The sequence below is a fragment of the Lynx rufus genome, unplaced genomic scaffold (genome assembly GCF_022079265.1).
Source record: "Lynx rufus isolate CCGP_SWC_20201006 ecotype Redwood Valley unplaced genomic scaffold, mLynRuf1.p SCAF_6, whole genome shotgun sequence".
NCBI lineage: Eukaryota > Metazoa > Chordata > Mammalia > Carnivora > Felidae > Lynx > Lynx rufus.
The window spans coordinates 141,731,658-141,750,721 of record NW_025814878.1 but is presented as its reverse complement, the minus strand read 5'-3'; the positions used below and the strand labels follow the sequence as shown (position 1 = coordinate 141,750,721).

General features: G+C 44.4%; 2 long non-coding RNA genes across 2 annotated transcripts in view; both read left to right on the top strand.

Moving 5' to 3' along the window:
- The window catches only part of LOC124529282 (uncharacterized), a 75,342-nt gene that overhangs the window by 7,935 nt on the left and 48,343 nt on the right, over positions 1–19,064 (top strand). The window lies entirely within an intron of this gene.
- On the top strand, positions 1,681–2,784 carry LOC124529283 (uncharacterized). Its single transcript, XR_006966304.1, has 2 exons — positions 1,681–2,501; positions 2,590–2,784. It is a non-coding gene; the product is annotated as an uncharacterized LOC124529283 (long non-coding RNA).

Genomic DNA, 19,064 nt, shown 5'->3' with positions numbered 1-19,064 from the left:
TTTCATTGGCAACAATGTTCACATACGGAAAAGGTGAAAGAATTGTAGTGGGAGCATCTACACAACTACCCACCCCCTGGATTCTGCCACTGAGTTTCGCTGGACTTGCTTTATCTCCTGTCTGGCCGTCCATCCTTTCCCCTATACATCCATCAACGCATCTTACTTTTTTCACGACTGGCTCTTCACTTCAACATCTGTGTCACCCATTCTTGGTCAATGGTTCTTTAAAAACCTTTCTTTTTGGTCAAATCCATTGAGGTATAATTTGCAGAGTGTCTTCTTCTAGAGAGCACTTTGACTTCTTGGTATATGGTCCCATTGGTGTTGACAACATCTGGGGCTGTACAACCACCTCAACAAGCGAGCTCTAGACGTTCCACCCCCCCCCCAACCTTCCCTCCTGCTCCTTTGTTGTCAAGCCCCTCCCTAGACCTTGTCAGCCGGCGATCTGCTTCCTGCCTTATGGTTTTGCCTTTTCCAGAATAGTTTATAAATGGACTCGTCCAGTCTCTAGTCTTTTGAGTCTGGCTTCTTTCACTTAGCTTAACAGGTTTGAGGTTCCCCCGTGTTGTTGCGCGAATGTTTGTCCTTCATTACAGAGTAGTATCCCATTATTGGGCGTATTTGTATAGGGTAGGATCATTTGCAGGTGACAAGGTCTCTAGGCAAAAAGCAGGGGCACGGGTGCCTGGGTGGCTCCGTCGGTTAAGTGTCTGACTCTTGATTTCAGCTCAGGTCATGATCTCGTGGTTCACGGGTGTGAGCCTGGCATCCGGCTTTGTGCTAACAGCACAGCATGGATTCTTCTTGGGATTCTCTCTCCCTCCTCTCTCTCTGCCCCTCCCTGCACACACATACACTCTCTCTCTAAGAATGAATAAATAAACTTTAAAACACATAGGTAGACAGTCCCCAAGGGCTACATGGTCTACCTGGGTAGACATCAGTGTGGACAACACCCAAGATCTCAATGGTCTTCATATACCTGTTCCCCTCTCAGGGGAAGCTCTAAGCAAACAGGGGCAATGAACCCCTCTGGAGTCCCACGACGCCTCGTCTACACTCTGGGAACATCAGTGGCACCTTCTCGGGTACTGTATTCAATCAGTGGGACATGATTACAGTTCAGAATGTGTCACACAAGTTGTCAACACTATACTCTGTTTTCTTTGACACTGTACGTGGCTGTAGAAGCTGTATATCGCTTTGCCCAGCGTGAGACCCAGAATCAGACCGACATTGGAGAGCAGAGGCCGGGGCACGGCTGTCCTGGCCCCGGAGAGTAAGAGACAGTTACAGGGACCCCAGGAGTCCTACTGGGGTCCAGGAGCTTTCTGGCTGCCCTGTTACCCCTCTCCATTTTTTCTCCTAATTTGAGTTAAAATGCTGTGTTTTGCATCAAGAGCAAATAAATCCTGTGCCCAGAAGGAAAAGAGTGAAGGAATGTCTTGAGTTCTCAAGGAAATCGTGTAGGTTAGCTTTCAGCTTCTCATCCAGCTTTTATTTTTTTTTTAATGTTTGTTTATTTTTGAAAGAGAGAGACGGAGCATGAGCACGAGCACGAGCATGGGAGGGGCAGAGAGAGAGGGAGACACAGAATCGGAAGCAGGCTCCAGGCTCCGAGCTGTCAGCACAGAGCCCGACGCGGGGCTCGAACTCACGGACCGTGAGATCATGACCTGAGCTGTAGTTGGACAGTTAACAGACCGAGCCACCCAGGCGCCCCTAATTCAGCTTTTAAAAGACTAGCCCAGACATAGTTATAATTCCCCCAAAGGACAACAACTCGATTTCCTTCTAAATAGAAGTTAAATCACATTGAATCAAAGTTGAATTTAACCTCACAGTTAAAACAAAGCTGCTTGGTTTTGTAAGATGAGAAACCCAGTCCTCAGGTGAGAATACAGATTCTCTTCGCCTTCAGCGTCATTTCCGTGTCATCTGTGGTGTGGGGGCCCACGACGTCCCCACCACGGCCGCGGGACTCGTTTCCAGGTCTCCCCTCGGGTCGTCTGTGAGAAGGCGCTCAGAGCACGTAGCCTGTCGGTGTTCAGCCATCCTTTCCCGCCCTGGGGCTCTTGGGCACCGGCTTTTCTCAGTGCTCCCTTCCAGTGCCCTGCGCCTCGGGTCACCCCAGTGCCTCCGGCGTTTGCCCCCTCGGCCTGGGATGCAGCCCAGCTCTCAGCGCCTCGCCTGGCCTCCTCCCACGCCAGACCAAACCCACTGCTGTCCTCAGCCTCCTGACGCTGGCGTGGCCCAGGGGACGGGTCCCAGTGTGTCAACCTCGTGGCAATGACTCAAATCTCACACTTCTGTGGGTCCGGGCGCTTCCCCCTGCATCCTCCCGCTGCGGACTCCTAGCTGCCCTGTCAGTTAGAAGGATCTGTATTACGCCCTTTCGCTCACGTGGGCACGAAGGCTCAGAGAGAAGGGAACACGAGGGGACACCGCTCCCTCCTCCGGAAGGGACCCGCGCCAGGCACCACGCCAGCTGCTGCGTGAGTCACTCTTTCACTGACCGCTCAGTCCGGCCCCGTTTCTGCCTGTTCCGGAAATTCGCCTTACCGTGTCTCCCCACGTCTCCAGGTCTGGGCCCAGATGAAATGCACGCAGCTGCGGGTGTCCCCCAGAGGCCGACTCCGGAACCCCACTGTCTGACCGCAGAGGAAGGGACGTGCGGTATCCCCTGCGAACCGCGTCTCCAGAGCTGTGCCAAAGGCTTGGGAATCTGAGAGATACAAGGAAAGCACTAACAGAATGTTCAAATCGTGATGGAACGTCTTCCCCGAGTCCCCGTTTCTTTTCTATGCCAGACAAGGGTGGTGGGGACCACTGAGACCGCAACCGGACCACCCGGCACCCCTGCGTCCCCTCCAGAACTGGGGGAAGTCAGGCCGGCTCCGTTCACCCTCCGCGACCAGGGCTGCCTCCTCCAGGGTGCCAGTCCTGCTTGGCTATCCGTTGACCCCTGAAAGTCGCCTCTCCCTGCTTGTTCAGTCGGTTCCCATCCCGCTGGTGGCTTCGGACACTGTGTTTCCCCACATCTGTGCAGAGGCTGAGCTGAAGGGAGGAATAGGGCAGGTGAGGGCAACTCCCATGGCCCCAGGATGCGGTGGCCCACTCCGGGGGCCCCTTTCCTTCCCAGCACAGAGCCGCAGACTCCCCTGGGGCTCGCCAGAGGATGCCTCCCTCCAGGCCCACCGGGGCCTCCCATCTCCAGCCGCTCGTGGGTCACCGTGTGTAAGAGGCCGTCCCCAAACCGCTGACCCCCTCCCTGGGCCGCGCACACCTCCAGTTCTGTGCCCAGCAGGGCTCGTGCAGCGTCAGCACCCGTAACCCACCACTCCCATCAAGGTCGCCCCCCACACTTTCCCTTCTGACCTTGGGGAGGAGGTCGGGCTTCCCCGAGGAGCTCCTCCGCCTCCCCGGGGGCGGCCGGCCGCTCCCCCGGTGACACTGTGCGCTTCAGCCTCTGCGGGCTCACCTGCCAAGCGGGCGGGCGGCATCCCCCCCTCGCTGGGGTCCCGAGCGCTCGGGACGACGGTGCGTGTGAAAATGTTTCATCAGCTTGCACAACCATACAACCCGCATTAGGGCGTACCTTTACAGTTTTATTCTTTATGGTAAACACAGTGTATTATAAAAATACATATAACTTATCAAGAAGCTCTTAAAGGGCTTCCTCTTGTTTAATATACCTCCCGATGTCCCCCCATTTGCTCTCTTTAAAATTGTCATAGTCTTGCATTGAAGACCACTGTGACCTCTGCTCTACCGCGAAGGTCACCGGTTCAAAGACATCGCAGGGGAATTTGTGTTCTAAAGTCATACCACCGGATTCTTTGGCAAGTACACATTCATTTTGTCCCCCTTTTTAAAATTTTTTTAACGTTTATTCATTCTTTTGATAGACACAGTTTTTTGATAGTGAGTGGGGAGGGGCAGAGAGAGAGGGAGACACAGAATCCGAAACAGGCTCCAGGCTCCGAGCTGTCAGCACAGAGCCCGATGTGGGGCTCGAACCCACGAACCGAGAGATCGTGACCTGAGCCGAAGTCGGACGCTCCACCGACAGAGCCACCCAGGCGCCCCATTTTTTGTTCACTTTTAAAAATGTACAGAAAACAGAAAATAGACGGTAACTCAAAACAGGCTAACGAGGACTGACTTGTAGAAATTCTCAGGCTCTTTACCTTTGAGGAAGAACAAGGACTTAGGACGGTTCGTGTCCCCACTGTTTACGTGCTGACCTCCCAAAGTGTTTTTAGGAGACTGATCTGTTCCTTCTGCCCTTCGGTCTCTCATGTTTCCTCTGTTAGACAAAGATGCTCTTCAGCCTACGTAATGTTGAGCATAAATCTGAATTCGCGAGGCCTCACGTAATAAAACTCGGCTCTCCTTTATGCGTGTGGCAAAATGCACGCTAATATAAACACCTAATAAAACCCACACTATCAGCCAAACACGACAAATGGAGGCAATTTCCCTCTTCTGCACATGAAAGCCCTGATTAATCCCACACCCTCCTGGGTAGCATCTAGAGCCTTTTCGCCTTTCGTTTTACCTGTAAATAGCATTCATGTATAAAACTGTCTTTCTGAACACGATGCTTTCAAAAATGACTCATCTGTGATTCAAAATCCAACAATCTCTGGAGCTTTTAATCTCACGCAATTTTTTTTTCAGTTTTCTCTTGTTCACGAATGTACTTACAATTTGCTTTGAGGTACCAAGGGCTAAATAAAGCATAAGCAAAACATCCCTTAGGGTCATAAAGAAGCTTACGACACATTCCTTTCTTCCACTCAAGCCCTTGTGTTATATTAGTTTCCAGAGTCTTCCCCTCTAGGAACAGTCAGCTTCCGGCTCTCCCTGAACAGTAACTCACTAGAGGGACTCAGGAGAATGATTGCTCCCCAAAGTCCACAGTGTTTCCAAAGCCACGTTGGAACATTCATATTCATCACATCACAGGAAATAGGTTTTGTTTTTAAAGCCTTGAGCACATTATCTTTAGTTAATTTGTATGGTCTTCTCCATTCCAGCATCCCATTTTTATTTCGATCAATTATATTCTCAAAAGAGTTGTTTTTTTTTTAAAGTGCTATCCTCAGAAATTCAGTTTAAATTAAAACAAAAACTGTTTACGTTTCCTTTGTTTTAAGGCACAACCATTGCTGGGGGGTTGGGGGAGGGGTGGAGGGACAGAAGGAACTTCCTCACCTGTTCCTGTCATTTAAAAAAATTGTAAATCCAGTATAGTGAACATACAGTGCTATATTAGTTTCCGGTGTGTAATATACTGATTCGACAATTCCATACATTGTTCAGTGCTCATCATGATCAGTGTACTTAATCCCCATCCCCTATTTCCCCCATCCCCCACCCACCTCCCTTCTGGTAGCCATCAGTGTGTTCTCTATAGTTAAGAGCCTGGTTTTTTTTGGTTGGTCTCTTTCTTTTTTCCTTTGTTCATTTGTTTTCTTTCCTAAACTCCACATACGAATGGGATCACATGGTATTTGTCTTTCTCTGACTTGTCTCACGTAGCATTATGCTCTGTAGATCCCTCCATGTTGTTGCAAATGGCAAGATTTCATTCTTTGTTTTATGGCTAATATTTCTTGTATATATCACTTCTTGATCCATCCATCTATTGATGGACACTTGGGCTGCTTCCCTAATTTGGCTATTATAAATAATGCTGCAAGAAACATAGGGGCGCACATATCCTTTTGAGCTATTGTTTTCCTATTTTTGGGTAAATACTGAGTAGCGCCATTACTGGATCATACGGTAATTCTATTTTTAGTTTTGGTGGAACCTCCATACTGTTTACCACAGTGACTGCACTAGTTTGCATTCCCACCAACAGTGCGTGAGGGCTCCTTTTTCTCCACATCCTCGCCAACACTTGCTCTTTCTTGTGTGTGTGTGTGTGTGTGTGTGTTTTTATTTTAGCCCTTGTGACAGGTGTGAGGTGGTATCTCATTGTGGTTTTGATTTGCATTTCCCTGATGATAAGCGATGTTGAGCATCTTTCCATGTGTCTGTTGGCCATCTCTGTGTCTTCTTTGGAGAATGTTTGTTCATGCCTTCTGCCCACTTTTTAACTGGATTATTTGCTTTTCTGGTGTCGAGTTGTATACGTTCTTTTTATATTTTGGGTACTAACCCTTTATCAGATATGTCCCTTGCAAATATCTTCTCTCACTCAATGGGTTGTCTTTGTTGTTGTTGTTGATTGTTTTCTTTGCTGTGCAGAAGCTTTTTTATTTTGACACTTTTGTCTTCTCTGGTCTCAGGACACATATCTAGTAAAATGCTGCTACATTCAATGTCAGAGAAGTTACATTGACATAAGTGGGGTGTTACGGTCTCCTACTGTTATTGTATCAGTATCGATTACTTCCTTTATGTTTGTTATTAGTTGCTTTATGTATTTGGGGCTTTCGTGTGGGGTGCATTAATATTTACAATCGTTATTTCTTCTTGATGGATTGTCCCCTTTATTAATATATAGTGCCCTTCTTGGTTTCTTGTTATGGTCATCGTTTTAAAGTCCATTTTGTCCCATCTAAGTATTCCTACCCAGCTTTCTTTTCACTTCCGATTGCATGATGAAATCTTTTCCATCCCTTTGCTTTCATATCTGCAAGTGTCTTTAGGTCTGAAATAAGTTTCTTGTAGGCAGCGTATATATGGGTCTTGTGCTTTTTTTTTTTTTTATCCATTAAGTCACCCTATATCTTCGATTGGAGTGTTCAGTCCATTTTCAAAGTAATTATTGATAGGTATATACTTATTACCATTTTGTTACTTGTTTTGGGGTTTTTTAGTTCCGTGTTTCTTGCTTCTCTCATGGGTGATGGGTTTCTTTAGTGATATACCTGGATTCCCTTTTGTCTTTAGTTTTTGCATATCTGTTACTGGCTTTTAATTTTTGGTTACCATTAGGTTTGTATTTAACATCTGACACATCTATCAGTCTGCATTAAGTTGATGGTTGCTTAAGTTTGGACCCATTCTTTACTCCTCTCCCCCACGTTTTTAGGGATATGGTGTCATAATTTACATCCTTTTATGCTGTGTATTATTTGAATGATTTTTAAAGACATACTTAATTTTACTGCCTTTGTGTTTCCTACTGTTTTTACTCCCATTTATGGCCTTTCCTTTCCGCTCAAAGAGTCCCCTTTAACATTTCTTATAAGGCTGGCTTAGTGGCGATGAATTCCTTTAACTTCTGTTCATCTGAGAAACTCTTTATCTCTCCTATTCTGAATGATAACCTTGCTGGATAGAGTTTTCTTGGATGCAGATTTTTTCCTTTCAGCCCCTTAAATATATTACACCACGTCCTCTGGTCTGCAAAGTTATTGATGAAAAATCAGCAGATGGCTTTGTGGGCTTTTCCTTGTAGGTAATGGTTTCCTTTTCTCTTGCTCCTTTTTAGATTCTCTCTTTGTCACTACTTTTTGCCATTTTAATTTCTATGTGTCTTGATGTGGCCCTCCTTGGGCTGATTTTGTTTGGGGCTCCCTGTGCCTCCTGGATCTGGGTTTCTGTTTCCTTCCCCCAGATTAGTGTATTTTTGTCTTCAGTTATTGAGTTTCTTATCCCTGATTGGTTCTTTTTCATGTTTTCTATCTCTTTATTGATGGTCTCACTGAGGCCCTCCCCTCTTTTCTCAAGTACATTGAGTATTTTTATGACTGCTGCTTTCCATTCTCTATTGGGCATATTTCTCCATTTCGTTTAGCCCTCTTGCTGTGATTTCGCCCTGTTCTTTCATATGGAACATATTCCTCTGTCTCCTCATTTTGACTAGCTCTCTGTGTCTGTTCCTATGTGTTAGGAAAGTCAGCTATGTCTCCTGCTCTTGAAGGCAGTGGCCTTGTGAAGAATAGGTCCTGTGTGCCTATGGTACACCGTCCCCTGTTCTCCAGAACCTGGAGCTTCAGCAGTGTCTCCTGTGTGTGTTGTGTGCACCCAACTGTTGTGACTGAGCCACATTTTCCCTCAGTCCAGTTGTCTGCGATAGCTCTCTTTGCCTTCTGTGAACAAGGTTTGGTCCCTGTGTTATTAGCAGGTCGGTCTGAGGCTGCCTTGGCCTTGAGCTAAATCAGAGCAGACAGTTGGCAGAGATGTAGTAACACTGAACTGCAGGCTGCTTTCCCTTTGTTCTCCCCTGAGAATCTTTCATTGGTGGGCAGGGTCAGCAGGCAGAACAGATGTCTACCTCAGTCCCCTACTGGGACCACAGTCAAACTGATGTACGCGCTTATCTTCCCCCCTTCGCGGGGCTAGAGTCACGTTGGAGTGGTGCTGGCCCCCTACTGGGGATGCTTGCACACTACAGGCTTGTGGTATTGCTTTGGATGGGCTCCAGCCAAGGACATATTAGAGAGGGAAGGTCTTCAGGAGAAGTGGGGGAGGGGACATGGTTCTAGCAAAGTTTTGCGTGTCTAATCTGTGAAGGGACCTGGAACCACTTTAGAGGCTGCAGTGGGTGGATTCACAGAAGCAAGGAAGGGCATGCTACTGGAAAGCCAGACAGAGAATGTTTCTGCTGTGCTGGTTCCCTAAGGGGCCCTTGTTTCTCAGGGAGCAGGGGAAAAAATGGTACCCACTGTCTTTTTTGTTCTTGGAGAGGTCTGCCAAAGATCCATGTCCTTTAGGGGTGTCTGGGTGGTTCAGTCAGTTTGGTGCCCGACATCGGTCAGGTCATGATCTCACAGTTTGTGGGTTCGAGTCGTGCATCAGACTCTGTGCTGACAGCTCAGAGCCTGGAGCCTGCTTTGGATTCTGTGTCTCCCTCTCTCTCTGCCTCTCCCCCACTCATGCACTCACTCTCTCTCTCTCTCTCTCTCTCTCTCTCAATAATAAATAAACAATAAAAAAATTTTAATTAAAAAAAAAAGATCCCTGCCCCTTTAGCACATATTCTGAGATTAGTAAATAAATCTCCCTCCCAAATAACCCAAGCATTTTTCAAATCACTGCCTCTATGCTGTATCTCAGTGGTTTGTTTGTCATGTTGTCCCTTTAATGGCAGGGACTCAGTTTCCTTTTGCACGCCTGCCTCTCCCAGAGCCCAGCTTGCTGATTTCTGAAGTTCCAGGTGTTAAGCCCTACTGATGGTAAGAACACCCCAAATTTGGCCTGTCTTTCACAGCCAAATGTTATGGGAACTCATCTTCCCTGTGCAGGTTCCCTGTGCCTGGAGTGCCTGGTGTGAGGGTCTATTTCTCTCCCCTCTCGATGGTCACAGCATCCCTCCCTCTCGTGGACAGTACGTTTAGCTCTCAACCAATCTCCACCCTTCCTACCCTCTTCAGTGTGGTCTCTTCTCTACATTTAGCTGTCGAGGGTCTGTTCTGCCAGTCTTTGGGTTGCTTCTCAATTATTTACACTAATGCGGGTATCATCCATGGGACAAGATAAACCATCTTCCTCAGAAGTCTGTTCCTGTCGTTTTTAAATGCCATGCTGCTTTTACATTTCTAACCCTTAACAAGTCTCGTTGTCATTATACCCAGCGTTTCCCCAGCTCTGGCCTCCCAGAGCGCTGTTGTTCAGTAGATACTCTCTGTATAAATCCAAGGTATTATTTCCAAGTAGCAGAAAATTCAAAAAAATACCAGGCACTTACTTGAATTTCTTTGTCTAGAAGGACCCTAGAGTAATAAGTAGAAGCTTTTAAATTAGCTTTTTCCATCTCTGCCTATACCTTAAATCAGATTAGTTGAGCTCCCACCAGCCACGTGAACACTGGGACCTGTAGGTGGGAATGGGCATGAGGCAGAGAGGGCTTCCCCTTAGAGGAATAGGCAGACATCTCTACTCATCACCTCTGTCCTCCCTACACCCACCCTCCTCCCCGTCTTCTCTGTCTTTCCCATTTTATCATGCCTAACTACTCACCTAACTGGGAGCTTTAACCCAGAGTCACCAACCCGGCCTCCAAGAATGTTGTGAGGCAGAAATAACAGCAACTTCATTTTTCAAAAAAGTAGCTAGAAACATAGAAAACCCCTTTTTGTGCCATCAAAGGATACTGTGGTGGGAAGGATATCAATGGATTATAATGAGCATCGAGAAGAACTGAAGACAAGACGTTGGCAAGATCTAGAAACATCAGCTGTTGCTCATCCCAATGCCCTTTTAACTCTGTGGGGTCCTCCCGCAGGGGAGGTGGCTCTAGAGAATGCTCTGGGGGGCACAGGCAAGGGCCCTCCTTCCTCTCTGCTCAGTCGCCAGCGAGGCTACTCCAGGACACAGGCCTGGAGACCTTCAGCCATTCTCTTTCTCCAACTGCTCTGAAAAGTGAATCTGCTAGATAGTGACATCCGTATTTTTAAAATTAATTTATGCTGTACTTGGATTTTCTCTTTTTCCTGTCCCCAACTGTTTTTGACAATTAGTAAATAAATCTCTGAAACTTAGAAATCTCATTTTGGCGAGTTGAAGGTATAATATTAGTTATATGTGTTATATTAAAAAGAAACGTATTGCCTTTCAGTTGTAGGTGACTGAACACACCATGGTATATCTATGGTTTGTAGATGGTTAAACAAACCATGGCATATATATGGCAACAAAAAAGAATGGAATGGATACGTGCATTTGGATTATGCTCAGATGCATTATTCTAAGTGAAACAAGCCAGCCTCAAAGGGCTACACACTGTGTGATTCAATTCACATGGAGTTCTGGGAAAGACAAAACTGTAAGGATAGAAGACAAATCAGTGTCCACCAAGGGTTGGATAGAGAGGTTGACTACCAAGAGGTCTGAGGGGATCTTTTTTTTGATGGAAGTCTTCTATATCTTGATTGTCATGGGGGTCACACTATTGTCTGCATTTGTCAGAACTCATAGAACAGTACGCTGTAAGGGGGTAATTGTACCCTGTGTAAATTATATCCCCCCCAAGAGAAATGTATCTAATTTCATCAAATTGTGGGTCCATTTCTACACAGGTCCCCTTGCCACAAACCTTCATTATAAACCAATTCTTTGATTCAAGGAATTAAGGAATTAAGGACTCTCATATAATAGAATAGATTTCAATATGGTCCCTTACCAACTCGTATTACAAACAAAATCCTCAGCCATAGTCTTCCCACATTTGCTACCACTTTCCTCCCGTAATTGCCCCCACATGATCCCTCTTACCAGGCAGGACTGGTCTCCCCCTGCCTCAAACACTCAGAGCTCACTCCTCCCTCTGTGCCTTTTCCCTGTTGTTGCCCTGTCCAGAAGGGCTTTCCTTTTCACTCTCTTCTTCCTCTACCTGAGCTCACTTCCAGCATCAGTAAATACCCAGGAAGTGTGTGTCCTATGTGCAAAGGAGACCATAAACTAGATAGGGATTTTTTCCCCAAAGAGCTGATAAGCTAAGTCATATAGATCCAGGAAATAGAATTTATGCCAACATATGAGAAGTGTTTTGACAGAATTATTTGTGAATTGTATATTCTTTCAGCTCATCGGGATTATCTATTTTTTTTTACGTTGAATACTTATTACACTGGTAATAAGAAGGGAAAGCAGAAATTAAGGACTTAATAAGTGGTTTGGACCAGAGATTGTCAGACTTTTGAAAGTGACAACTAGACATTAGGATGTCAAAAATCAGAAATTGTCACTACCAAAAAAGAAATTGGTGGGAGGAGATGGCCTGTGGAATCCATTACAAACGGCAGACACATCTATGTTAATCTGCATTGGTGCTCCTCATTCACAGTAAGAATCAAGCTGAAATATCAGATTGACTCATTGGAGAGCACAGGGAAATTGACTCTCGGAGAAGTAATTAATTGCAATGAGCAGATCCTAGGAGGGAAAATACAACAGACCTCACCACGCCTGTCCTGTGTTTCGTGTAAACTACAGCTCAGTTCTGTTTTCATTCTTTAACCAAGTCACAACCATCTTTTGGTTAAGGGGAAAAAAATGTTTCCCTTCTTGCACAATTTGCACTAGTACAAAAGGAGACATTTACATTGGTTTATCATTCAGAGCATAACAAATCCATTTGACTCAACAAATTTCAATATTAGCTGCTTTTTAATAAGATCTAATGTGATACATATCATTGGAGGTAACTTATAAAATGAAGTACAAAGGATACATAAAAATATTCTATTATACCATCATCTAGGTACAACTATTGTTAACATTTTGAAGTATGCCTTCCTAGTCTTTAGTTTATATACATATTTATATATAACAACTGGGATCATATTATGTATAAGATTTTGGTAGTCTTTCAGTTATTATTATATCATAAAAAATGTACCCCGATAGTAAAAATTTTTCAAAAATTGGATTTTTAATATGGTATCTGTAGTATTTCATCACACAAATGTAACAAAGCCTATTGACATCTCTTTCTAATCGTTCACTAGAATTAATACCTTTGTATAATTTTTGTCCACATCTCTGATTATTTTCATAGAAAAGATTTATTTAAGTGTGATACAAGGGTATAAACATTTTTAAGCCTCCTGGTGCATGTTGTTAAATTGCCCTCCTTGAAAGTAGTAAATTTACACTAACAGTGTAAGAGTTTGCCTGTTTTCTCGACAACTGTACCCCCTGTTACAGTATTTGTGTTAGAAATCTACACAGTGGTCAAAGGTGGGATAATTTGAGCACCAAAAGAAAAATGCCCACTCATGGTTGAAATACATCAAGTATATAACAGTCTGAATTCACAATGAAACACAGAAAATATCATTGTCACCTTATGATCCTCAAAATATACTTTAAAGAAATAAATCACACATCTGCCCTTTCTTCCCTGCACAAACTGTATTTCAGACTAACTAAAAAGATGATGCGGGAATTGTAGCTATAAATGTGAAAGGAAAAGAAAAATTGATAAAATCATCATTCTTTTTTTTAAATTTTTTAAATTTACATCCACATGAGTTAGCATATAGTGCAACGATGATTTCAGGAGTAGATTCCTTAATGCCCCTTACCCGTTTAGCCCACCACCCCCCCACTCCCTCCAGTAACCCTCTGTTCTCCATATTTAAGAGTCTCTCATGTTTTGTCCCCCTCCCTGTTTTTATGTTATTTTTGCTTCCCTTCCCTTATGTTCATCTGGTCTGTGTCTTAAAGACCTCATATGAGTGAAGTCATAGGTTTGTCTTTCTCTGACTAATTTCGCTTAGCATAATACTCTTCAGTTCCATACACATAGTTGCAAATGGCAAGATTTCATTCTTTTTGATTGCCGAGTAATACTCCATTGTTTATATATATACCACATCTTCTTTATCCATTCAGCCATCAATGGACATTTGGGCTCTTTTCATACTTTGGCTATTGATAGTGCTGCCATAAACATTGGGGTGCATGTGCCCCTTCGAAACAGCATACCTATATCCCTTGCATAAATACCTAGTAGTGCAATTGCTGGGTTGTAGGGTAGTTCTACTTTTAGTTTTTTGAGGAACCTCCATACTGCTTTCCAGAGTGGCTGCACCAGCTTGCATTCCCACCAACAATGCAAAAGAGATCCTCTCTCTCCGCATCCTCGCCAATATCTGTTGTTGGCTGAGTTGTTAATGTTAGTCATTCTGACAGGTGTCAGGTGGTATCTCATTGTAGTTTTGATTTGTATTTCCCTCATGATGAGTGATGTTGAGCATTTTTTCATGTGTCAGTTGGCCATCTGGATGTCTTCTTTGGAGAAGTGTCTATTCATGTCTTTTGCCCATTTCTTCACTGGATTATTTGTTTTTCGGGTGTTGAGTTTGATAAGTTCTTTATAGATTTTAGATACTAACCCTTTATCTGATACGTTGTTTGCAAGTATCTTCTCCCATTCCGTCGATTGCCTTTTAGTTTTGCTGATTGTTTCCTTTGTTGTGAAGAAGCTGATGAGATCATCATTCTGTAGTCCTCATGAAATCATGGGTAGAGACAATGATCATTAATAGATGTCCAAACTCTCAATGAGAAATTGTTGTGGACCTTTATAATGGAGGGATCCAAATGACATCACGTGAGCTCATCCATCAGTCTTAACATCACTACGAATGGTACAAGTGACATGTGTACCTCAGGATTTGACAGAGAGGAAGCAGACAGCATCACTTGTGAGCAGTCCTACTGAAAACATTGAACTGGAATCTAATCAAGATTTTATCTAATCTAGATCTTCCTATTAGTTTATAGGAAATATAAGAAATAGAAAAACAAGTTAATCAACCACCTGAAGAATTAATCAGCCCAAATCAGAATGTGGAAAGTTCTATAGGATAAATTTTCAACAAACAAATAGTATTTGTCGATGGAAATACTGGGGGAGAGCAGTGTGATCAACTGATGTTGAAAAGTTCTGTGTAGATGAATATGTGCTTTTAAAAAATGAAGAAATAACAGAGTAAGAAAGTCTTATTTGTTACATCATGGAAAGCCAATATCATACAATGAATATCCTATACAAACTCTCTTTTTTGGTGGTAGATTATTCTGGGTATTACTGGGTTTTCTTTGGCCAGAATTTTAAATGTTTTCCCTATGTTTCTGATTTTCTGAGAATATATATCAGTTTGCAAATTTTATATAAAGCATTAATAAGAAGACTTCTGAGTTAGTCAAGATGACATTACTGTATTTGAAATTGCAAAAGGTCAATTCAAGCATTTTGGGTAGTAACCACCAGGTGGCGCCACTTTCTAGTTTTTGGGTTTTTTTCTGAACCCAACATCAAACATCTCTTCTGACTTCAACAGAAAGAAATAAGGATATAACACATTATTCACTCATGTATCTTTTCTATAAAACCATAGCTCCCAACTGAGTAATTTTGTACAATGATCAAACTTTAACATTTATTGACAAACCTAAATCCACTCACGGGCCCTTGTTACTAAACACAACTGTTTCTAAGGACTGTCCAACCAAACTTTTTTCTCAAGAACATGTAGTTCTTTTCTCACCTTTGGGATTTCCCCAGGATCTATATACATCTGAAAACATTGCTTCATACTATACAATAATGAAATTATGTTTCTTTCTTCCATATGGTGAGCTTCTTGGAGACAAATATGATTTTATTCCTCTATGTAACCTATGGTTGGCAACATTTGGTTCACGGTAGCTCAGCATGCGTACGCAGAAAGACCACAGAATCAGGAAAGGTATGAAGTGCCTCCCCGACTCTACGTGTTGTAAATCTGAGTTCCTCCTGCCATGACTATCTTTCTTGCCAAGATGAGACATTTTTTCCATTTCTGCATATAATAGAGCCTCAGGACAAATCAATTACGGATGTCCTCTATACAATAGTCTGCAGAGGAAAAGCAGACAGTAAACATCACCACATTCTTCTGTCTGTGCGTTGATTTTTTTTCAGCACCAATAAGTCTTTATATATTCATTTCGTTTTTTCAGAGAAAAAAGGAGGGGGGGAGAGAGGTGGCATGTATTCTGAAGTGACAAAAGGGGAAAGGAAGTGGCCAGTAGGGCAAAATTAACCATTTAAGAAACATCCTCCAGTAATGGGGCCTCCACACCCCACATTCAGAAATTAGGGGGAGAGAAAGGGATCAGGGAATAAACAGATATGCTCTCCTGTCCATCCCTCCCCATAAATCCAAGATTTCAGGTAAAGCTTGGGTTTCTAAGAGTAAACATGGTTTCACATTCATTTGCCTTTCCTTGAACAATTTTGTGGCTACTTTGACATAAGTTCCTTGCAACCACTTAAAAGTCCCTGAATGACGTACATTCATCTTCCTTTTCTTCTCGGTCTCCCATCCCCACTTTCTTTTTTTTTTTTTTTTTTTTTAATTTTTTTTTCAACGTTTATTTATTTTTGGGACAGAGAGAGACAGAGCATGAGCGGGGGAGGGTCAGAGAGAGAGGGAGACACAGAATCGGAAACAGGCTCCAGGCTCTGAGCCATCAGCCCAGAGCCTGACGCGGGGCTCGAACTCACGGACCGCGAGATCGTGACCTGGCTGAAGTTGGACGCTTAACCGACTGCGCCACCCAGGCGCCCCATCTCCCATCCCCACTTTCTATGTGGAAAGCCCTGCCACCCCTCTGCCCGGTCTAGCCCGGATCAGAGATTAAATGGGTTTGGCCCACCCAAATAGAGTAGCACGCATGTTTTGTGTGGATGGCCACAAGAAATGGTGCTTAACCAGGAGAATTGGGAATGATGGATGGAGTGGTTCTAGGTTCTACACAAACAGTTCAGGAGTTGTGGAGTCCCAAGAATTAAATGTGTGTGCGTGCGGATTGGGGATGAGAGGTGTACCTTGATTTTTGAAGTTTTAGTTTCTTTCTACTCTTTAGTTTTTCTGGCAGCACTCTTTTAACTCACTGCATCATCCCCTTTCTTTTAAAATGTTCAAAAATGTTCAAAAAAAATGTTCAAAAAAATGTTCAAAACCAGTTGTGTCTCCATCATGGTAGCATTTTGTTAAAGGCTCTTTAATTCTATAAACAATTTTAGAATATCAGTAGATGGAATACAACTGTTTTTTTAGGATTTTTTTTTTTTTAGAGAGCGAGCGAGCAGGGGAGGGGCAGAGAGAGGAAGAGAATCCCAGGCAGGCTCCACACTCAGCACAAAGCCCGACATGGGGCTCCAACTAACAAACCGGGAGATCGTGACCTGAGCCAAAATCCAGAGTCAGATGCTTAACCCACCAAGCCACCCCGGCGCCCCTATGTGAAACCAGAATTATAGGGTAGCTTTCTCACCTAGTCCAGGAAAACCAGTCATTTTCTTGGGTGTTCACTTATTACGTGCTTCTCATGGCCGCAGTCAGAAGAATGCCCCCCGAAGAGGTCTGCTCTGGTCCCTGGAACTGTAAGTTAGGTTCCATGGCAAAGGGGAATTAAGGCCACAGAGGGAATTAATGACGCTTATCAACTAATCTCAACATACGGAAATTATGGGGCCCCTGGCTGGCTCAACCCGTGGGGTGTGCGTGTGACTCCTGATCTTGGTTGGGGTCCTCCTGGATTCAGGCCCTATGTTGGGCGTGGAGCCTACTTAGAAAAAAAAAAAAAAATAGGCAAACTATTCTGGATTATCTGCTTGTGCCCAGTGTAATCGTGAGGGTCCTTATAAAAGGGAGGCTGGATAATCAAAGAGAAAAGTTCAAGATGCTGCTTGGCTGGCTTTGAAGATGGAGGATGGGGCCACAAGCCCAGGAATGCAAGTGGCCTCTCGAAACTAAAAAGTCAGGGGAAAAGAGCTCCCTTTAGAGCTTCCGGAAGGAAGGTGGCCCTGCTGACTCCTTGATTTGAGGATTTCTGACCTTCACAACAAACGTGTTCTTGTTTAAGCCACTAAATTTGTGGTAATTTGTTACAGCAGCCACAGGAAACCGATACAGTCACCAAAGACTTCTATCCATTCCCATGGCTTCTCTGGGTGACATTATGCAATTACTTATAGGGGTCTGTGCATCCCACTCCTGACAACCCTAATTATTTATGGGTTTTAAGCAGAAATGTGTAGTTTAAGTATTCTAATAACCAAAAGAGGAATCTCAACTCCCAAAAGAACCACCCCCCTCACGAGGAGCTCTGACCACTCCCCAGTCATTTCCCTTCTTCTTCGGAAGCGAGTCCAGATGAGATTGTGCCAATGCGCATGCTCTCTCTGTCTTGGCTCCCACATTTCCATCCATCCCTAGCCCGGGGTCGTTTTCCTGGGCTCCCACACCGCAGCCACCGCTCTCCGGGGTTAGGACACGAGAGCGGCAAATCACAGCCCCCAGGACTTTACCATCTGGTTCCTGTTCAGCGTCAGGACCCCAGCAGAGAACAAGTGAGAAGTAAACGCGAGGACCCTGGCATAGGGTGGTAGGCGTGGCCAGGGGAGACCAGCAGACCGGAAGAGGAGTACCTGACGTAATTCTTAAAGAAGGGACTTCGTCGTCTGAACGCCTACCAAAAAGAAGAGAAGCAGAAAAGCATGAGCAAATGTGTGCAAGACCGTGAACCCCAAGCCTTCGAGCAGGCAGCTTAAGCGAATGGGCAGTCTGGGCGGGGAGGCATTGGAGAATTGGGGGGGGGGGGCGCTGTAGCAAACTGCAGAACAAAAGCCTAAGAGGCACTTAAAAAAAATCTTTTTAATGTCTATTATGTATTTTTAAGAGAGAGACAGACAGAACATGAGCAGAGGAAGGCAGAGAGAGAGGGAGACACAGAATCCGAAGCGGGCTCCAGGCTCCGAGCTGTCAGCACCGAGCCCCACGCGGGGCTCGAACTCACGAACAATGAGATCGCGACCTGAGCCGAAACTGGACACTTAACCGACTGAGCCACCCGGGTGCCCCAAGCCTAGTAGGCATTTATGTCATTTCTTTTAACACTGTGTCAGCCCCTCCATCCCTCCTCCCTCCCCAAAATGTTTGCCACCTGACTGGACACCAGTGTGAAATCTCTGGGGGAGAAAAGCTAATTTCTTTAAGCTTCTTTAGCCTCTAGCCTGTTGATCGACCGTGTCTAAGCGCAATACCTAGCAGGGATTATAATCCCCTCCGTGCAGGGAAGGGATCCTTACCCTAGGTTTTTTTTTTTCCGGGGATTGTTTTTCAAAGACGACCCAGAATAAAAATCGGAATCGGTAAAAAATTTTTTTCTAAGTTCCAAGGTAAAAAAAGCAAAACTAAAAGGAGACAGTTTGACATTTTAAAGTCAGCGCTTACTTGATGAATGTTCATAATTACAGGAAGGAAAGGAGTCATGAAACAGTTGAGGAAACTTCATCACCGTCAGGCCTGGAACTTTTGTGAGCCGTGGGTTGTTGTTTGTGAGGTACACTCCGTCACCGGGTTGTTAAATGTTCCTGGATTCGTGACTATTTGTCCTTCAACGGATCAAACCCTCTCTTTTCCTTTTCTTCTCCTTTCCTGTTAGGTGTCTCAGCCACAATTAAGTCATGCTGTGGAATGCTTACTGCCATAAATGTCATGCAAATTGAACATAAAGCTAATTTTACTTCTCATGAATAGAGCTCCGGTGGGTTTCCTTCGAGACGAATGGGGGGGGGGGGTACATTTCATCCT